The 18,187-nt window shown below is 41.9% G+C and overlaps 1 long non-coding RNA gene across 1 annotated transcript; it reads left to right on the top strand.

Annotated features, from left to right (window-relative positions):
* Positions 1–6,804: 6,804 nt before the first annotated feature.
* LOC104998443 lies at positions 6,805–18,176 on the top strand. Its single transcript, XR_826460.1, has 3 exons — positions 6,805–7,138; positions 17,113–17,276; positions 17,550–18,176. It is a non-coding gene; the product is annotated as an uncharacterized LOC104998443 (long non-coding RNA).
* The last annotated feature ends 11 nt before the right edge of the window (positions 18,177–18,187 follow it).

Genomic DNA, 18,187 nt, shown 5'->3' with positions numbered 1-18,187 from the left:
TGCAGGAAGACTGTTTACTGGGTAAGAGATTTTACTGATTAATACAGATTATCATCTCCTTAATTAAGACAAATATTTTGGAACTAGATGGACATGATTGCACAACACTGAGAATGTACTAATACCACTGAATTGTTCACTTTTAAAATGGTTGATTTTGTGTTATGTAAATTTCATCTCAATAAATTACTTTTTTAAAGCCTGCCAAAATCACACAAAATTGACAAACACTGAAAGAGAGAACACTTCAAAATGGAAATAGATATAGTAGCCTGAGGGATTATATGTAATTTATTTTTGCAGTCTTAATATTACTTTGTTTTCAAAGTAGTACATATTGACTATAAAAACTTTATAAAATACATAATAGCACCACTAAGAATATATGAGACTCTATGAATAATAGTTCCAATTCAGTATCAAATTAACTTTGCAATTAAAAAAAAACCAAGACCCAGGGCATTAAGTAATATAAGCCTACACTGTTGAACATCTATTCTGCTATAACTTTTATCATAAGTTCATTTCTTTCTAATGGGCAGAGGCCAGGCTGGGGGACCAAGAGTTGCAGGGAAGTAGGTAAGCCTTTTTGACTAAAGCCTCGCTTCTATCCTTCCAGCCACATCAGATCAGGCTGATAAAATCTGTTCTCCATTGGACAGAGTTCAAGAAAGCCTCCTTCTCCACATCTGACCCATCAACCCTCCATGAAAGAAACTAGAATTTCTACTCCTTTCCTTGAAGAGCCCTCTTCCTGCCCACAGCAAGAGGTATCCATAAACTACTGTACTAGTAAGCTCTGGGAATGGGGTGATAGGGGCTTAGTATCCCTGACTTCATGAAAAAGGTCACTACCTCCAAAAAATTCACAAATGATGGTGAATTCTATGTCTCACGAGCTCTTATCCAACCAAACCTTTATGAGCATGAACATGAATAAAATGAAAAAGGAACAAAAAGAGGAACAGAAGTTTGGAGCTTGGCTCAGCATAGAATGAATACATTATCAGCGAATGAACAACAGTCAAAGATCCATATTATAATCATACCAGAGTGACAACTGTCTCTATGAAAAGACACCATCCCAATTCACAGATCCAGAGGTTTTGGTTATAAATAGTCACTCTTACCTTCAACCATCAGTGGCCTCTCTTTCAATCCAATTTTATCATCAAAGCGTCAGCTCCAAAATCCCTCCTCTTCTTGCAACACTTGCTCCTTCTGTTCTTAGAGCAAACCTGCTCTTCGTGAGTCACTTCCTCCTGATTAAAAAGACCAGATGTCAAGGTGTGTACCTATCCTAGATCTCCTCCCTAAACAGACTGATAGGCCCAAAAGAGCACCAGTTTACAAAAACATGGTAAAGGAAAGAAAGTGAAAGTGTTAGTCACTCAGTCGACCCCATGTACTGTGGCCCACCAGGCTCCTCTGTCCATGGGATTCTCCAGGCAAGAATACTGGACTGGGTTGCCATTTCCTTCTGTTAGGTAGGTAGAATAGGGAAAAGGAGTCCAAAATGGCGGTGGCTAAAAGACAAGGAAGGTCCGAGGACCAGAGTGAAGACTTCAGGCAGAACAAACAGAACAAACAGCACTCCTGGCTAAGCCCAATTTATATAGGGCAGGCCCAGGTGGAAGAAAAAACATATAAAAGGAGGAGCCAAAGCACTTTCTCTCGGACTCTCTCTCCCGCATGCATGCGCTCTCTCTCTCTCTCTCTCTTTCTCACTCTCTCTCTCTCTCACTCTCTCTCTCCCTCCCTCCCCATGCACTCCTCCACTCTCTTCTCTTCAAGTCTTGGATTCTCCTGCTATCTTCTAAATAAAATAGAGCTGTAACACTGATTTGCCTAAGAGCTGTAGCACAGTTTGTCCAAGACCCAAGAGCTGTGACGCACCGAGGGCTTTAATGTCCGTCGCTCCAAATCTTTGTTGTGATGAGACAAAGAACCGAGGAACATACACTCGCGTGACACTTCACTACGGGACCTTCCTGACTCAGGGATTGAACCAATGGCTCCTGCGTTGCAGGCAGATTCTTTACCGTAAATAGGTAATTGTCAGACTCATCAACATTGACATAAAACGGCAGAGAATTTTCCAAATATGGAGTTGCCTCCCTGACTTGGAAAGTCTATCCCAAAGCTGATGGAAGGTACCAATTCTTCTACATTTCCCCAGGGAAGTTAGCATTAGTGGTTTTCCCAAAAACAGTTACTTGAGGAAACATTACCAAAGCAGACAGAAGCAGCCAAGACAGCTGGCCTTGCTCTGCTCCTTGCAGCGTGTGACACAGACACGCAGAGCCCACAGCAGGGTCCCACAGAGTAACGCAATCAAGAGACATAAACAAGAGACGAATATTTAGTCAAACGCTCAGTGTCCTCTCGTTCTGTCTTGTCATGATGTGCAGACATGAGAAATCACAGAAGCTTAAAAAAGAAGTGAATTATGCTCAGCATATACTAGGGGTTAGGGGGTCCAAGGGTCTTCACTTCAAGTGTCTTTCTCTCTGCAGAGGTGGCATTTTAGGTCTTCAAAATGGTACATTTCCATATAAACCAAAGTGGCCACCAGATGTGAGGCACTCACAACCCTAATCTATGATAAAATGGAAAAGTCCAAACGCCCTCGTGAGCCATTTGGTATCATTGAATTTCTCCTGGGATACTCTACTGCCTGTAGATATGCCCAAAGTCAGTTCTAGGTGGCTTCTGGAACAAGGCAAGTGGTCAAGATTTATTCAGGCCAACATCTGGAATCATGCATATTCCAGTTAACTCTGTGAAAAAGCACAGTCATATCCAGGGACTGCCTTCTCCCCACCCCACCCCCATCTCCACCCGCCCCTCCTCTACCAGCCCAAAAACCTTCATGGTACAATATGTCTCTAGTAAGTTTTAAGATAGCATCACAAACTGGACAAATGACAGCAATCATCTCCCAGACTTGCCAGACTTAGTATTTTTTTTAAGGTGGAAAGCATCTAATGGCCATGAGTACTTCATTTAGTGTTTTCCTAATGCATTGCAAGAAGTTCACTCTCTAGCACTGAACTCTGCCAAGGAACCCATCTCAACCTCCCATTCAACTTCTAGAGAAATTTCATCCAAATTTCATGCTCAGGGTTTGCAATAATTTTGTAGCCTTCACTCAAGACACACCTAGAGAAAGGAGATTGACCACACACTATCAACTTTTACTTTATAGAGGGAGACCCCGGAGTCTCTAGGGAGGTTTACAGCTGATGGCCAAGTTTTTTTTTGGAATCATAAATAAAGTTCAAGTCTAGACTTCTAGACCTTCACCCTGGGGCCCATCCCATACAAAGAAGGGGCAGCTGATTCCACTGGGAAGGGGACCAGTGACTGCAAGGTCTTCCTTTTGGGTTGGTGATATTTCATTTCCCATTAGAGTTACTGCTTGGAAGCCTTCTTAGACAAAAGTCTATCTTGAAGTGTTTTAAGATGTTGCTTATCAGGAAGAAGTAAATGTTCAAGTTTCTGGATAACCTAGTATCATCCACATGAGAACAGGTCCTGAAATGATGAGATCCAGGGCAGACCAGTTTGGAAAAGGAAGCTAAAAAGGAAAAGGAGGATGATCCACAGTAGGGGGTGTTCTAGGACCAGAATACAGGGCACAGTAGGAGTGGGGGTAAAGCAAAGGGGGTGGGAGAGAGGAAATGGGGGCACTAGACACTTGGCTGGTGTGAAACACGGCAGGAGGAGCAGAGGAAATAAACCAGACGGCTGAGTTGACAAATCTGCCTGGGCCAGCACTGTGTTTACTAACACACAGGAAGGAGACCCCAGGGAAGGGGGATGTGACTGGTCTTTGATACCCTGCCCTCCTTGGCATCCTCAGGAAATAAATAACCTCTCACAGAACTGTGAGACTCGGTGGAGTGTCAGAAGCAGAGTAGGAGCAGGGGAAATATGTAGGAGAGTGTCGGAGGTTCTTCAGGCTGGGAAGAGTGGAGTGGGTCAGAAGCCCTGGAGTTTCCCACTGGCTAACCGTGCCTGGGCCCATCTCCTGGGGAGTGGGGCAAGCCGGCACAGTTCCCCCCACAGCCAGGCATCTGGGAGTGACTCCGGAGCCCATCTAGGATCTCTGATTTCCTAGGAAAGAGCGTGTGGAAAGAGCTAGCAACACCACGCTCCTGCCCTAATTCTGGTGTGGAAACGTGTTCATCAGCCACACGATCGTCTTCCCTTTTCTCAGCCCCTCTCCCCACATCTCCTGCAGGCTCCTTCTAGTACTACCAAGACAAAATTGTGAAGAAATGCGGTCTACTTCTTCGATAAAATATAACTACTGAGTGGTACCCACTGATAAACCTTACCCAAAAAGATGAGAAAGAAATTTAAATATTTAAGTCGCCTATGGATTCCCCTCAGTATACAAACGCTCTTCACATTTTAGCTTCATCGCCTTCTGTGGTCTCAGCGCCACTTCTTGGGATACCCAACGTTTGATGCTGGTCTCTGGATGCTTTCAATTCTATCAGGATTCACCCCAAGGGACAGGAGCCTAATGCTCCTGGCCTTTGCCAACACCTCTCCTGATTATCTTTCTTACCATCAAAATGCACCTGTCCTGTGCTCCATTCCCTGAGGACTTTGCTCAGTGCTGTCTGTCTGACACATTCACCGATGTCGAAAGAAAACACACGCCTTATGCTTTTTTGAGAAACTCAAATGAGAGAAATCAATATATACAGGTGAAGTGTTAATATTTTGTTATTATCAGTACATTAGCCCTTGCAGATAATAAACTGCCATTTCAGGCAGGACTGAGAGAACTCTCATCTAAACCAATGGTTGTTTTGGAAAATTTCAGGCATCAGGCAGGCTGACCTGGGAGCAGCAGGCTGGGTGAGTGGAACACAGGGAGAGATTGCAGCTTTGGCTCTGACATTTTATAAGCCAGCTGCCCTCTCCTCACATGCTCACTCCCCATCCTGTGGCCAGTCCACAGTTACTTCATTCAATTGAATCTGGTGGGGAGAACCTTAAATTGATCTATAGTTAATAAAATTAAGTGTTTGAAGGACACAAGAGCAATAATGTAGAGTTAGTTCCCAATTATGGTAAATAGCATGCCTGAGGGCCAAATATCTTTTAAATTTTCTGCAGTTGGCAAGGAACCATTAGGAGCTCACTCACTCCCCTAGACAGGGGCTGAACTGCTTCTATTTGGGGAGCCTGTCAATTTCCAGCTCTGTAATATCACACAAGAAGTTCAACCTCTCTGAGCCTCAGGTACTCATCTATGAAATGGAGATAAATACACCTAGCTCATCAGGTTGTAAGGATTCAATGTAATAGTTAATATAATATCTGCAAGCACATAACTCAGGACTTGTTACATATGAAACATGTGAAAAGAGTAGCAAGTACAACAGCTACTCCCAGGCATTTTTGAGAGTGGAAGTATTCAGCCTTCAGGACTTCCCTGGCAGTCCAGTGGTTAAGACTCTGCCATTCCACTGCAGGGGACATGGGTTCATTTCCTGGTCAGGGAACTAAGATCCCACATGTTATATAGCACAGCCAAAAAAAAAATTTTTTTTAATCTCAAGAAAAAAAAAAAAAGAAGAAATATTCAGCCTTCAAAAGGTACTGGAAGGTAGCTGTGTTATCTACATATTAGCCAAGAGACTTGGAAACCATTTGAGTTTGGGAGTTTCACATTGCCCTTTGAGACAGCTGGCAAACCCATGAAGTATCTCAACCTCAAGGACAGGAATTTCTGCCCTAGAGATAGACATGACCTGTCTACCCGGAGACAGAACAGAGGGCCTGGCCACCCCCGTGAGATTTTTCCCTCCCACCAAGCCAAGGGCATACCCGCTCCGTGTCCTTTTCCTGACCTCCCTTTCCACCCACCCCCGCCCCACCCGCTCCCGGCTGTGAGAGCCTGCAAGAGCCTGCCTAATCTCAACTCCAGGAGGGCTCTTTGCTTTTAAAATGCTTTGCCCAGCTTAATCAGTAACCAGCCTCCCTCCCCTGCCAGTTAGTCGCCTGCCCTGACATGAGTTCCTTCTTCTGCCAGCCAGCAGATGTGACTTTTTTAGGAAGATTCAATCCCCAGACTGCGCCCTTCTGCTAATGACAAACTCTCTCTGAAGGTTACCTGTCGCCAGCCAGCATTCTTGCTCATGAATGCAAAGTAAAGTGGGTGCTTGCCCTGACCTTGAAGAAGCACATCATTCTATATATGAGTTCTAAAAAAGAACATATGACATTTGCTGTCTTATTTGTGTCAGGACTGAGAAAAGAGAGCCCCGTGTGGCAGGATACCCTCTTAGGTTCAGGGATGTGGTTCGTGAATGGCACTTGTCAATGAAACCTTGCAATGATATTCAGCAGGCATGATGTGCAGAAAATGTTAATGAAATCTTGCCTAACTGCAGGAACACATTTGAATAGAATCAAAGTCATACGTGAAATCTTTTTTCTCTTATACTAAGTCTTTTCTGCATATATTAACCTTTTGCCTGTTTTTTTTTTTTTTTAAAGCACAAAACTAGGATAATTCACTCATCCAATCATTCTTCCAACATTTATCAAGCAATCATTATGTACCAGACCCTGTACTGAGCGCTAGGATTAAATATGAAATGAGACAAAGATTATTTTAGGCAAATTATCATTCAAGATTTTGTGCTGAGAACCCAACTTACTGGTCTGCTAAAAACAAAGCAAAATGACAACATGCATTTCTGGACCTTGGCATCATCTGGAAATGGGCAAAGGGAAAGGCAGGGCTTAAAAGAGCAAACAGACTGCAAGCAACCAGAATGGATGGGATGATCTCAGACAGATTGGGATGGCCTTCAGAAGGAGAATGTCCTGACTTGCTTGCTTGTGAAAGTCTTTCAAGCAAGAAGGGCCTGTGATGGCCAAGCTAGGTGTGCCTTCTTGACCAGATTCTGCTCAGCTGCCTGACACCACTGATAGTGAAATCCAGTTGAGCCCTGCTCTCCTGATGGTGCTGCAAGGCACCATTTAACAGAAGCTTCCTGAAGCATAACCTTCAGAGAATTCAAGGACTCACTCTGTCGTCATCATCAGAAGTGCATGTTTCCATTGCTGAGTCAGAAGAACTAAATTGGAGCTGGCCCAGAAACAAATGGTGAGTCAAATGAGAGCTGTAACTGCAGAGCAAATGCCCCGGTGCTCAGATTGCTGGGGAATAGTGTGGAACACCTCTGCAAATGCCTAGGGCCCATTCATTCATGCCACAAATGGCTGTGGAACACCTCCCATGCTTCAAGAGCTGTCCTAGGTGCTGGGGACAGAGCAGTGAACAGGACAGATGAGGCCCCATCCTCATGAAGCTTTTACTTTAGTGGAGAAAGACAATACACGAATAGTCGAAATTATAAGGGTGAAGAACAAAAACTAAAAGATGAGCTAAAGAGTAACTTATAGAGGTACTTGTACTGGTCCAGATTTGATTGCAGACAACAGAATCCACGCTTACTAGCTTAAACAGAAAGGGATTGTATACAGGGAAATTAGTGATTATAAAATTGTTCAAAGGGTTGGAAAAGCAGGCTCTAGACTGATCTCTCAAGAACAATCCCCAATTTCTGCAAAATCTATCATAAGAAGCTGTTGTACTAGGAAGGTGCTACACCCCTGCTGACTACAGAACCATTCTATGCCCCAATGCAATTAAAACTGCTACAGAGCCACAGAATCCGAAAGTTGTTCTTTGCTGCAACACACTGTAGCCATAGTTACAACAACTTTCTCCAAAATCCACACCACAGCTGCCACATACCAGCAAAATGATGCTTGGTCCCCTCAAAATGGAGACCTTGTGAACCACAAAATGAGTGCCCTGCACTTTGTTCCTGGGAAGAAAATCATTTCTAGGATCCAACCTCCAAGATAGTTTGGGAAAGGTGAATTTCAGTTTTGCACTCTTGGCATAGGAAGAAAGTTTGAATGGAGGTTAAACTACCCAATTCATAGTAATTATCATATCACTTTGGAAGGATAATCAAGGAACGTCTTTGGGGGAGGTGGCATTTAAGCTAAGACCATGTAAAGAACTGAGGAAGAAACTTTATAGGGATAGAAAAAAAAAACAAAGGTAACAACTCTTGGCATAGTGATTGAGAGCAGTAGACAACTTGGAGGAGTTAGGAGAAACTAGATGAAGCAGGGCTTAGGAGATCACAGAAAGGACTCGGATTTTATTCAGAGTACTGGAAAACCATACAGAGTTTTATCAAGGGGGGTCACCTTACTCTGATTTGTATTTTTAAAAGAAAATTCTGGAAGAATACAATAATGCCACTTGCAGCAATATGAATGGACCTAGAGCTCATCATCTTGAGTAAAGTAGGTCAGACAGAGAAAGACATATGATATCATTTATGCTGCTGCTAAGTCGCTTCAGTCATGTCCGACTCTGTGCGACCCCACAGACGGCAGCGCACCAGGCTCCCCCGTCCCTGTGATTCTCCAGGCAAGAACACTGGATTGGGTTGCCATTTCCCTCTCCAGTGCATGAAAGTGAAAAGTGGAAGTGAAGTCGCTCAGTCGTGTCCAACTCTTAGCGACCCCATGGACTGCAGCCTACCAGGCTCCTCCATCCATGGGATTTTCCAGGCAAGAGTCCTGGAGTGGGGTGCCGTTGCCTTCTCCATATCATTTATACACAGTATCTAAAATATGATACAAATGAACTTATCTACAGAACAGAAATAGGCTCACAGACATAGAGAACAGACTCATGGTTGCTGGGGTGGGGGTTAGGGGGTGGACTGGGAGTTTGGGGATGGCAGATGCAAACTATTATATGTAGGATGGATACACAACAAGGTCCTACTGTACAGCAGGGGGAACTATATTCAACATCCTATGATAAACCATAATGGAAAAGAATATGGAAAAGAACACCTTTATGTATAACTGAATCACTGCGCTGTACACCAGAAATTAACACAACATTGTAAACCAACTATACTTAAATAAAAATACAAATGTTTAAAGGGGGAAATCCCGTAAGTGGTCCAGTGGTTAGGACTCCAAGCTTTCACTGCCAAGGGCCTAGGTTTGATCCCTGGTCAGGGAACTAAGAGCCCACAAGTCATGCAGTACAGCCAAAAAGAAAGGGAAAAAAATTCTTGCTTCAAGCTGGAGAATGGATTGCAGATAAGCAAGGATTAAGCCAAGGAAATAAGACAGAACATTCTTGAGGATTAGAGATGATGCTGGTTTGGGCAAGAGCATTGAATACAGAGATGAAGTTGACACATTCTTTGTGTATTTTGTAGGGAGAACCACAGGATTTCATAATGAGTTAGATGTGAGGAATAACAAGAAAAGGAAGCATTAGGGATTGTTCCTATGTTTCTAATCTAAACAAAGGGTCAATGGTATTCCATTTGCTGGGTTGAAAAACAGTGGAGAGGACATTCAGTGAATGTACGACTCACCGAAACACCTGACCAAATCCTCAATGTTTAAAAAAAAAAAAAAACAGTCATGCAGATAGGCTGGACGTGGACTCAACCAACTCAAAGTCTCATGTTTTCTCCCAATTGACCACTACTTTCATTCTTCAGCATACTCAGAGTATTCTTGTGGTTCTGGGGCAGTAGGAATTAAACTCTATGTATAAAATGTTCTGACACAGGCAGGATCCGTAGTTAGACTGGGATAAAGGTTTGCATGGGAAGACACATGGAGCAGTGCAGAATAGTTTGGGGAGTTGGTAGCTAATAGCTGTAAGGGACAACAGTGATAAAAAATAAAGTCATTTGAAGGTGAGAGACTGAGCTCTGAAAAGTCACAGGAATTTAGGACTGCGGCAATTCAAAGCCCCGTGTTTCCATTTTGGCACAGCAAAATAATCCTCGGGTCACCTACTCTCATGCCTCTCTCCCCCTCACCTCTCTCTATTCACTGCCACCATCAGAATGCTTGCTAGAATTAGAATAAAACGCTTCTTGGGTTTTATGAACCAATAGTTCAACGATAAAATGATGCCAAGAGCAAAAATGCAGATTATTATCTCTTTATAAACACGAATACTATTAGTGATCAGCCTGGGAGTCACCTAGAAGAACAAACTCAAAAACCACTGCTCTGTGCTGTAATCCCTTTGACAAATAAATAAACCAACAAGAATTTAAAAGTCCAAAGAGACAGAAAGGGAGGCCATGCCTGTGCCGTGCCTTTCTTAAGCAATCAGAACTCTTAGAATAGCTCTGTTGCTGGGGCAGAATCTTTTACTCTCCCCAAGCATTAAATCTCCCAATGTCTTTAGCACTCTCCATGGGCATACTGGTGCCAAAGCAGAAAAAGGTTTAATTTCATGTTGCTAGGTTTTCACTGTTCTGCGGTTATTAAAGAGGCAGGTGCAGTCAGCCAGGCTGTTAAAAAAAGAGAGGCGGGGTGGGGGGGTGGCGGGAGTTAAGATTGTTTATTTGACCAACTTCAAATCTTGCTAAACCACAGTATAAGACAACTCATAACTTGTTCTCAGCTCCCGTATCTCAGTTGATTTCAAAGGAAGTGCTTCTGAAGGTATTTCACACTTACAAATGAAATTATTTTCCAACACAGGGCACTCTAAGCTCTGCATATAAGAAATTTTGAGCCCTTCTACCCCTCTTAGGGCTTCCCTCATAGCTCAGTTGATAAAGAATCCACCTGCAATGCAGGAGACCCCAGTTCAATTCCTAGGTTGGGAAGATCCTCTGGAGAAGGGACAGGCTACCCACTCCAGTATTCTTGGCTTTCCCTTGTGACTCAGCTGGTAAAGAACCTGCCTGCACTGTGGGAGACCTAGGTTCAATCCCTGGGTTGGGAAGATCCCCTGGAGAAGGGAAAGGCTACCCACTCCAGTATTCTGGCCTGGAGAATTCCATGGACTCTATAGTCCACGGGGTCACAAAGAGTTAGACACAACTGAGCGACTTTCACTTCACTTCCAACCCCTCTTAATATAAAAGGTGTAAATAAGCCCAAGAGTAAAGTTACCAGCTATCAAACTGATGAGTTGTGGGTTACAGAAATGCATACCCAATGTTCTCAACAGTTACAGCTTAAGTCAGAGTAATCTATCACCTGATAAAGGTAAGTTCATCTGTACAAAAAGAAAGATTAATTCTTCTCAAGGATGGTGTTTAATAAAATAATTAGTTAGTAACTAAGTGGCTGACTGAATTTGGCCAGTTTCCTTGTTTTGGAGCTGTCAATTTGGGATCAGTTTCCACCTTCGGCTGTGTTGGGATTTTTGTTGAGTTCTTATACTGAAGGGTAGGGAGGAGAAAGCGGAAGGGGCATGAGCCACAGTTTGCCATTTTTCTCACCTAATAGGAAAATGTATTCATGTGTAACTTTTCTTTAGAATCACTTGGTTCTGAGCAGATGGCAGATATTTAATACATGTCTCTTGAATATGTCAATGAATCATGGTACCCATCTGGTGCAAGCAAATTCTACACTGGAGATCGTGGTTGCCTCTGTAACATACATCCCACTTTCCTCTTATGGAGAAAAAGCAATGATGTCTGAGGGAATGACCTCATTTAAAGAGACAGACCTAACTGCCTATGAGTAATCTCAACCCATTTTCCAGAGATAGGCTAAGAAATGGTCCTGTGACCCTTGATTCTGGCCAGCGAGAAGGAAAGGAGGTTTCTGGGAAAGTTCTTTGTTCTTGACAGAGCAACAGGAAGCTGGTTTTCTCTTCTTCACTATATGTGAAGAAGGGGGATTCTACCCTCAAATGCTGCTGTCAACCATTTTGTGAACACAAGGAAAACCAACTCATGAGTGAAGACAAATCTTCAAAACAGAATAAAGAGATGGAAAGAACCTGCCCCTTTGATGACATTTTTTTGAGTCACTGAACCAATCAAACATAAAACCCATTCCCTGGTGGCTCAGATGGTAAAGAATCCACCAGCAGTGCAGACCTGGGTTCAATCCCTGGGTTGGGAAGATTCCCTGGAGAAAGGCATGGAAACCCACTCCAGTATTCTTGCCTGGAGAATCCCCACAGACAGAGGAGCCTGGCAGGCTACAGTCCATGAGGTCGCAAAGAATCAGACACGACTGAGCAATTAAGTACAGCACAGCATAAGACCTAATAAACAGCCTTGTTGTTTAAGCCCGTTTGAGTTTGGTCATCTGTTTCTTGCAAATGAATCTGAATGATGTGAAGACTGACACCATTTGCAAAAAGAGATTTTTTTTTAAGTATTATTTCAAATACCCAGTTCACCTCTCTTTGAAATAGATGATTGGTAATTAACTTTTATATTACTTAAATGTCCCTAACAGTTTTTTCTCACTATCAAGCTGATTTGAAGAATCTAAAGTCTACAAAGGCAACAGGAAATCAGAATTGAGAGCATTTAGAGCATTTATCCCCTCTTCCAACAGTGAAATACCCATTCTCTAAGTATTGGTTATGAAGCTGACTATCCATTGCAGAAGAGCACGGCCCCTAAGAGCATGAACTCAAATCTTGGTTCTGCTAGTTATTAGCTGTGTGCTTTTGAGTGAAATACTTAATCTCTATAAACTTCTATTTATCTTCTGTAAATGAAGATAATAGTTGTATTTATTTCATATCACTGCGGTGGTGGTGGTGGTGGTGGTGGTTTAGTCGCTAAGTCATGTCCGACTCTTGGGACCCCGTGGACTGTAGCCTGATGGACTGTAGCCCGCCAGGCTCCTCTGTCCAAGGGGTTCTCCAGGCAAGAATACTGGAGCAGGTTGCCATTTCCTTCTCCATCATACCGCTGTGATGGGGATTATATAAGGAGCACTGAGCACAGTGCCAGCATGTAGAAAGTGCTCTAGAAACATCATTAATATTCAGTTTGTGGTACAAGTGATCAGTGGAGTTTACCTGGAGGGAAGATATGGGTATTTAAAAAGTGCAGCTTCATGAACCAAATTTTTATGTAAAAGAGTGAGGTTTATGAGAAAACTGTTTGGGAGAACAGGCAGAGTGAGATATTCCTCTTCTACTTAACACTGATCTCCTATCTCCTCATATGGAATTAGTCTAGATCCCTCTTTCCTCTTCCATCATCATAACACTTAGAAATTAACTTGGATTCCTTCACAAGGAGGTCAGTGAAATAAAAAGTTGTAACATAGCAGGATGCTAATATCATGGATTGTAATAGAAACACTCAAAATTGTCTTTTTTTAATCTAGAATAGAGAGAATGAATTTTTAAATAAATGGAATTTATTATTTTATTATTTATTTTATTTATGATTATTTTTAAATGTATTATTAAATGGAATTTAAAACAAATCAATATAGCCTGCATACAGTGGCTAAATTACAAGAAAACTGCTTGAAGCGTGAGGGAGACAGCATCCTAGCAGGAGCCAAGGGGATCTATCCCCACCAGCTGAGAGTAACCTTGAGCAAATCCCACCAGACGTCAAGATCCCCATCCGTTAAATGAAGGGCTTGGGCATGAACCAGTGTTTTACACCATGTGCTTCCTAGAGCTTGGTCAGGGACTGGCACAGGTGTGAGTGAGAGGAGAAGGATGAAGGGGGGAAACAGGAGCTTAATGGAGTCGCCTTAATGGGGTCTTTGGGGTCCCCTCCAAGTGGCTCAGCAGTAAAGAGCAGTAAATCCACCTGCCAATGCAAGGGATTCAGATTCAATTTCTGGGTCAGGAAGATGCCTTGGAGGAGGAAATGGCAACCTACTCCAATATTCTCTCCTGGGAAATCCCCTGGACAGAGGAACCAGGCGGGCTACAGTCCATAAGGTTGCAAAGAGTTGGACACAACTGAAAGACTGAAAACACACACACATTGTCTCTAACCAGAGCAGCTCTGTAGTCACCTGCTTTACATATTATGTTGCAACAAAACATGTGAACACAAACATACAAGATAATAAGTCAGTGATCTCTAAAATCCCTTCCAACCCTGACTTGCCAAGATTTCCCTCCCCATGGCTGTGATTGCCAATCCTCCCCGCACAGCACAATCTCTCCATTTCCACTGCACAGACAGGGGATGTTATCAGCTGTGTAGCCTCCGTCCTCCTCTAACACACAGCACAATCTCTCCATTTCCACTGCACAGACAGGGGATGTTATCAGCTGTGTAGCCTCCGTCCTCCTCTAACAGGAAGGTCGGCAACGTCACAGTGTCATGGCTGTGGCCAGGACACCTACAGCAATCTGTTAATAGGCCCACAGAGATGCAGGAATGCAGGGGTGGGAGGTCACGTGAAGGCCAGGAAACTTGATCCTGACAACAGAAACAGAGATGCCTTGGACAAAGTTCTATAGGAGTTGCTGAATCTTCTTAGAAGTTCCTAATCTCTGAGGCTTTCCCTGAGCCAACATTCTTCTCCCCAGCCCATCCTCAAAGTCCCCAGAGAAGACAGCTAAAGAAATCCTTTCTGATTACCCTCAGGACGCTTGATCTATTTGGGTTAATCTAGCTATCCTCTTTCAGAGTCCCTGTTGAGTCAGAGATAGAGTTTATCAGACTAAACTCCATGATCTATGAAAGTTGGGTTTCACTGGTCAAAAACTAGGATTTATAACTTTAATTTTAATCAGATCACAATAATATATTTCCCTTAGATAATTCATTTATTTAAACTTAATTTTTTCCTTAAATTCTGAAGTAGTTCAAACATACCAAAAAGTAGAAAATGAAATCACAGACATTCATGTACCCACCACTCAGCTTTGTCAAAGTCTAAAATTTTGCCTTATAATTTGAGTGCTTTAGGGTCTTTAAGGGGAAAAAATTACTGCAGATAGGATGAAAGCCCTCTCCTCAATCCCAATCTTCTCCTTCTCATACTCCTTTCTACAGAAGGAATGAGCATCTTTATTTGGTGTTTTTCACTCCCATTCATGTTTTATAATATTTAATAAAATATTATAAAATATATGTAATAAAGGTATAATACATGTACTACATTGTGTAATATGTATCATCACATATATGTGACATGTGCAATATGTGCAATCACATATATGAACTGCATGCATGTAATGTGTATAAATTCAAAAACCACATAGACCATTATACTTTAAATATTCTGTAACTCAGTTTGGAATTTGGGTTTTTTGGTTCAATATTTTACTTTTAAGGTCCTTCCACATTGAGACATGTGATTCTAGATTACTTTAACTTCTACAATATGTCTTTGTATTGAAGATACTTCAACTTTTCCATTCACCAGTGAATGGAAATTAAAGCTATCTCAAATTTCCATCCATTACATATGGTACTAAATTGAGCATTCTTATTCACATGTGAAAAAAATTTCCTAGCGTAGTAGAGGATTGCTGGAGTGAAAATTAAGCCCATTCTAAATTTTATCTGATATTCTAAATCACTTTCCAAAGTGGCTGTTGCAATGTACATGCCTTCTCTACACCTCACTAGAAGAGTATGAATGTCTTCTTTCCCCAGTTCCTCACTGACACGTGGACCTGGTACATTTCTCAATCTTTGCAAACCTGGTGGATGTGAAAAATACTTCACTATGGTTTCAATGAACTTTACCCAGGTTGCTGAGGAAAGTGAACAGCTTTTCAAAAGCATATTGCCCATTCATCGTTCATCTTCTCTGAACTGCTTGTTCTTATCTTTTGCCTATTTACATGTTGATGTGCCTTTTCCTTTTTGTTTGGGGGAGTTCTTTAAGTATTCCAGATATTATTCCTCCATCAGTTACATGTATTGCAAATATCTTTCCTCATGTCATGAATCATCATTTAAGCTGTATTTTCTGTGTAAACTTTTAAAAGCATCAAAGTTATCAGTATTTTCCTTCATGACATGGTTTTCATGCCTTGGTTAAGAAATCTTTTACTACCTCAAATCATAAAGATTTTTCTGTATGTTTTCTAGTAAAACTTTCATTAAAGTTTTACAATTTATTCACATTCAGTCTTCTTGGAATCAAATTTTATATATGGAATAAAATAGTTATAATGCTATTTTTCACTATAGAAATAATCAGTTGCTTCAGCACCATTAAAAAAAAAAAAAACCTGTTCCCCCACTAATTTACAAAGCTACTACCATCTTGCATTAAGTATTTATTCAAACAAAGGTAAAATCCCTATTATGTTGTGCTAACCTCCTATTTTGACTATTTTAATTTTTAATAAATCTGATTATCCAGTGCTTCCCAGGTAGCTCAATGGTAAAGAATCTGCCTGCCAATGCAGGAGATGCAAGAGATGTGGGTTTGATCCAAGTCGGGAAGAGCCCCTGGAGGAGAAAATGGCAACCCACTCCAGGATTCTTGCCTGAAAAAACCCATAGACAGAGGAGCCTGGTGGGCTATGGTCCATAGTGTTGCAAAGAGTCGACATGACTGAGCAACTGAGCATGCATGCACCTCCAGTAGGGAAAGTCCTCCTGCCTCATTCTGACTTTGAACTTGTTTTTGCTATCGTTGACCCTTTGTTCTTTTCATATTTTAGAACAATAATCAATTTTAGAATAATTTTATCAAGTTTTTAAAAGCTATTGGGATTTTGAATTTTATATTAATTTGAGCATTAACATCTTTAGAATACTGAATCTTGCCATTCATAAACATGATATATCTATTCAAGTCTACTTTAATGTCTTTCAATAAAGTTATCATTTTTTCTTAAGATGTCATAAATATTTGTTAGATTTATTCTCAGACACCTAAGAATTTTTGTTATTCTTTTAAAAGTTGTCATTACTTAAATTATATTTTCTAAATCTGAAAATTCTCTACTTTTGTGGCCAATGTTTAGGGATCTTCATAGTAAACACTGTGACGTAGCGTCTAGATCTCCCTTTAAGACTGAAGGGCTTATTTGCCTTCAGTGGGATATGCTACTAGCAAGTATCCCCCAGCTATTGCAACTCTCAAAAAAGTACCTTAAAGTCACATCCCTTTTCTGTGGACTCCCACATGCAAAGACTGATTGACAGGGAACAAGAGTTCATATCCCTCTTATCAGCTGGGACAAATTGGAATGGCCATCCAAGTTCTAGAGCTTTCCTACCAAGGTCTTCATTGAGAGTATATCCCAGCTCATCTTCCCCTCAATTCAGTCTTGCTTCTTTCCCATCCTGTCCACAGGTATCTACTCGAGAGCATGCTTCCTGCAGGTTAATCTGTATCTCAGTGTCTGCTTCCTGGAGAGCCCAACCTGAGACAGGCCATGAGAGCAAATGCTAAAGTGAGATTTGAGAATTGGATCATCCTCCACATAGCTGACAATAAGGACCCATCATTGGCAAAAGGTAGATGAATAATTGTTTAAAACTTCCATCAGTGGTAAACTGAGAGGGTATTCTGTGAAGAAGAGTACACAAAAGAATGTAATTTATCAGGCATTTGAGAAACATGGGTCAAATAATAACAATAAAAACAGTGGAATTGGGTGGCTATAGTTGAATCATTAATCCTTTGAAAAAGATAAAGACTAATAGAAATTAATTGTCAATTAAACTAAATGTGAAAGCCAAAGAGTCTTCATAGCATCATATATATAAAGTGGCTCTCACATCTTACAGCCTGAGGGAAGAATGAAGAAGAAATGCTAAGGACCAGGCCCAGGACTTAACCACAAAGAAGCAGAGTTCCAAAGAAGATGAAGCTCTACTGCAGTTCAGAGCCCGGGCTGGGAAAGAACAAACCCTACTGCAGCAATGTGGATGCTGGGATTTATACCCCTGAAACTGTTTAATATCCTGGAACCCTCTGAGCCTGCAGAAGTGGCCTCCCTGTTCACATCCACTTCTTCTTCTCTTATTTGCACGTATTGAAGAGGGCTCTCTCCTGCAGGACAACATGCATCCCCCTTGGGACTTGCTTCCCCCTCCCCTGCTGGCAAGAAAGACAATAATTAAGGTTAACCCAGCCCAGGACATGCTGATCCTGATAAAGAAGAAAAGAAAGCATGCCAAAACAGAGCTGCAGGGCCTAGAAAACACGTCCCAGCGGGAGCCAAGAGAGTATGCACTGGACTGGATCCTGTGGACTCTGACTCAAGGGAGGCAGAAGATAAAACTGAAGGAGGGAGTGTTTAGAGAACTGTGACAGGACATGGGATTTAACAGGGGTCCAGTCGAGGACCTTGGGAGATTGTGCAACCCTGATAGCACAGCTCCCAGAAGCACGGAAAAGTGATGCCCCAGGGGCTGCAAACTTT

Source organism: Bison bison, unplaced genomic scaffold (genome assembly GCF_000754665.1).
Source record: "Bison bison bison isolate TAMUID 2011002044 unplaced genomic scaffold, Bison_UMD1.0 scf7180017864329, whole genome shotgun sequence".
NCBI lineage: Eukaryota > Metazoa > Chordata > Mammalia > Artiodactyla > Bovidae > Bison > Bison bison.
This window is presented reverse-complemented; position numbering and strand designations above follow the sequence as displayed.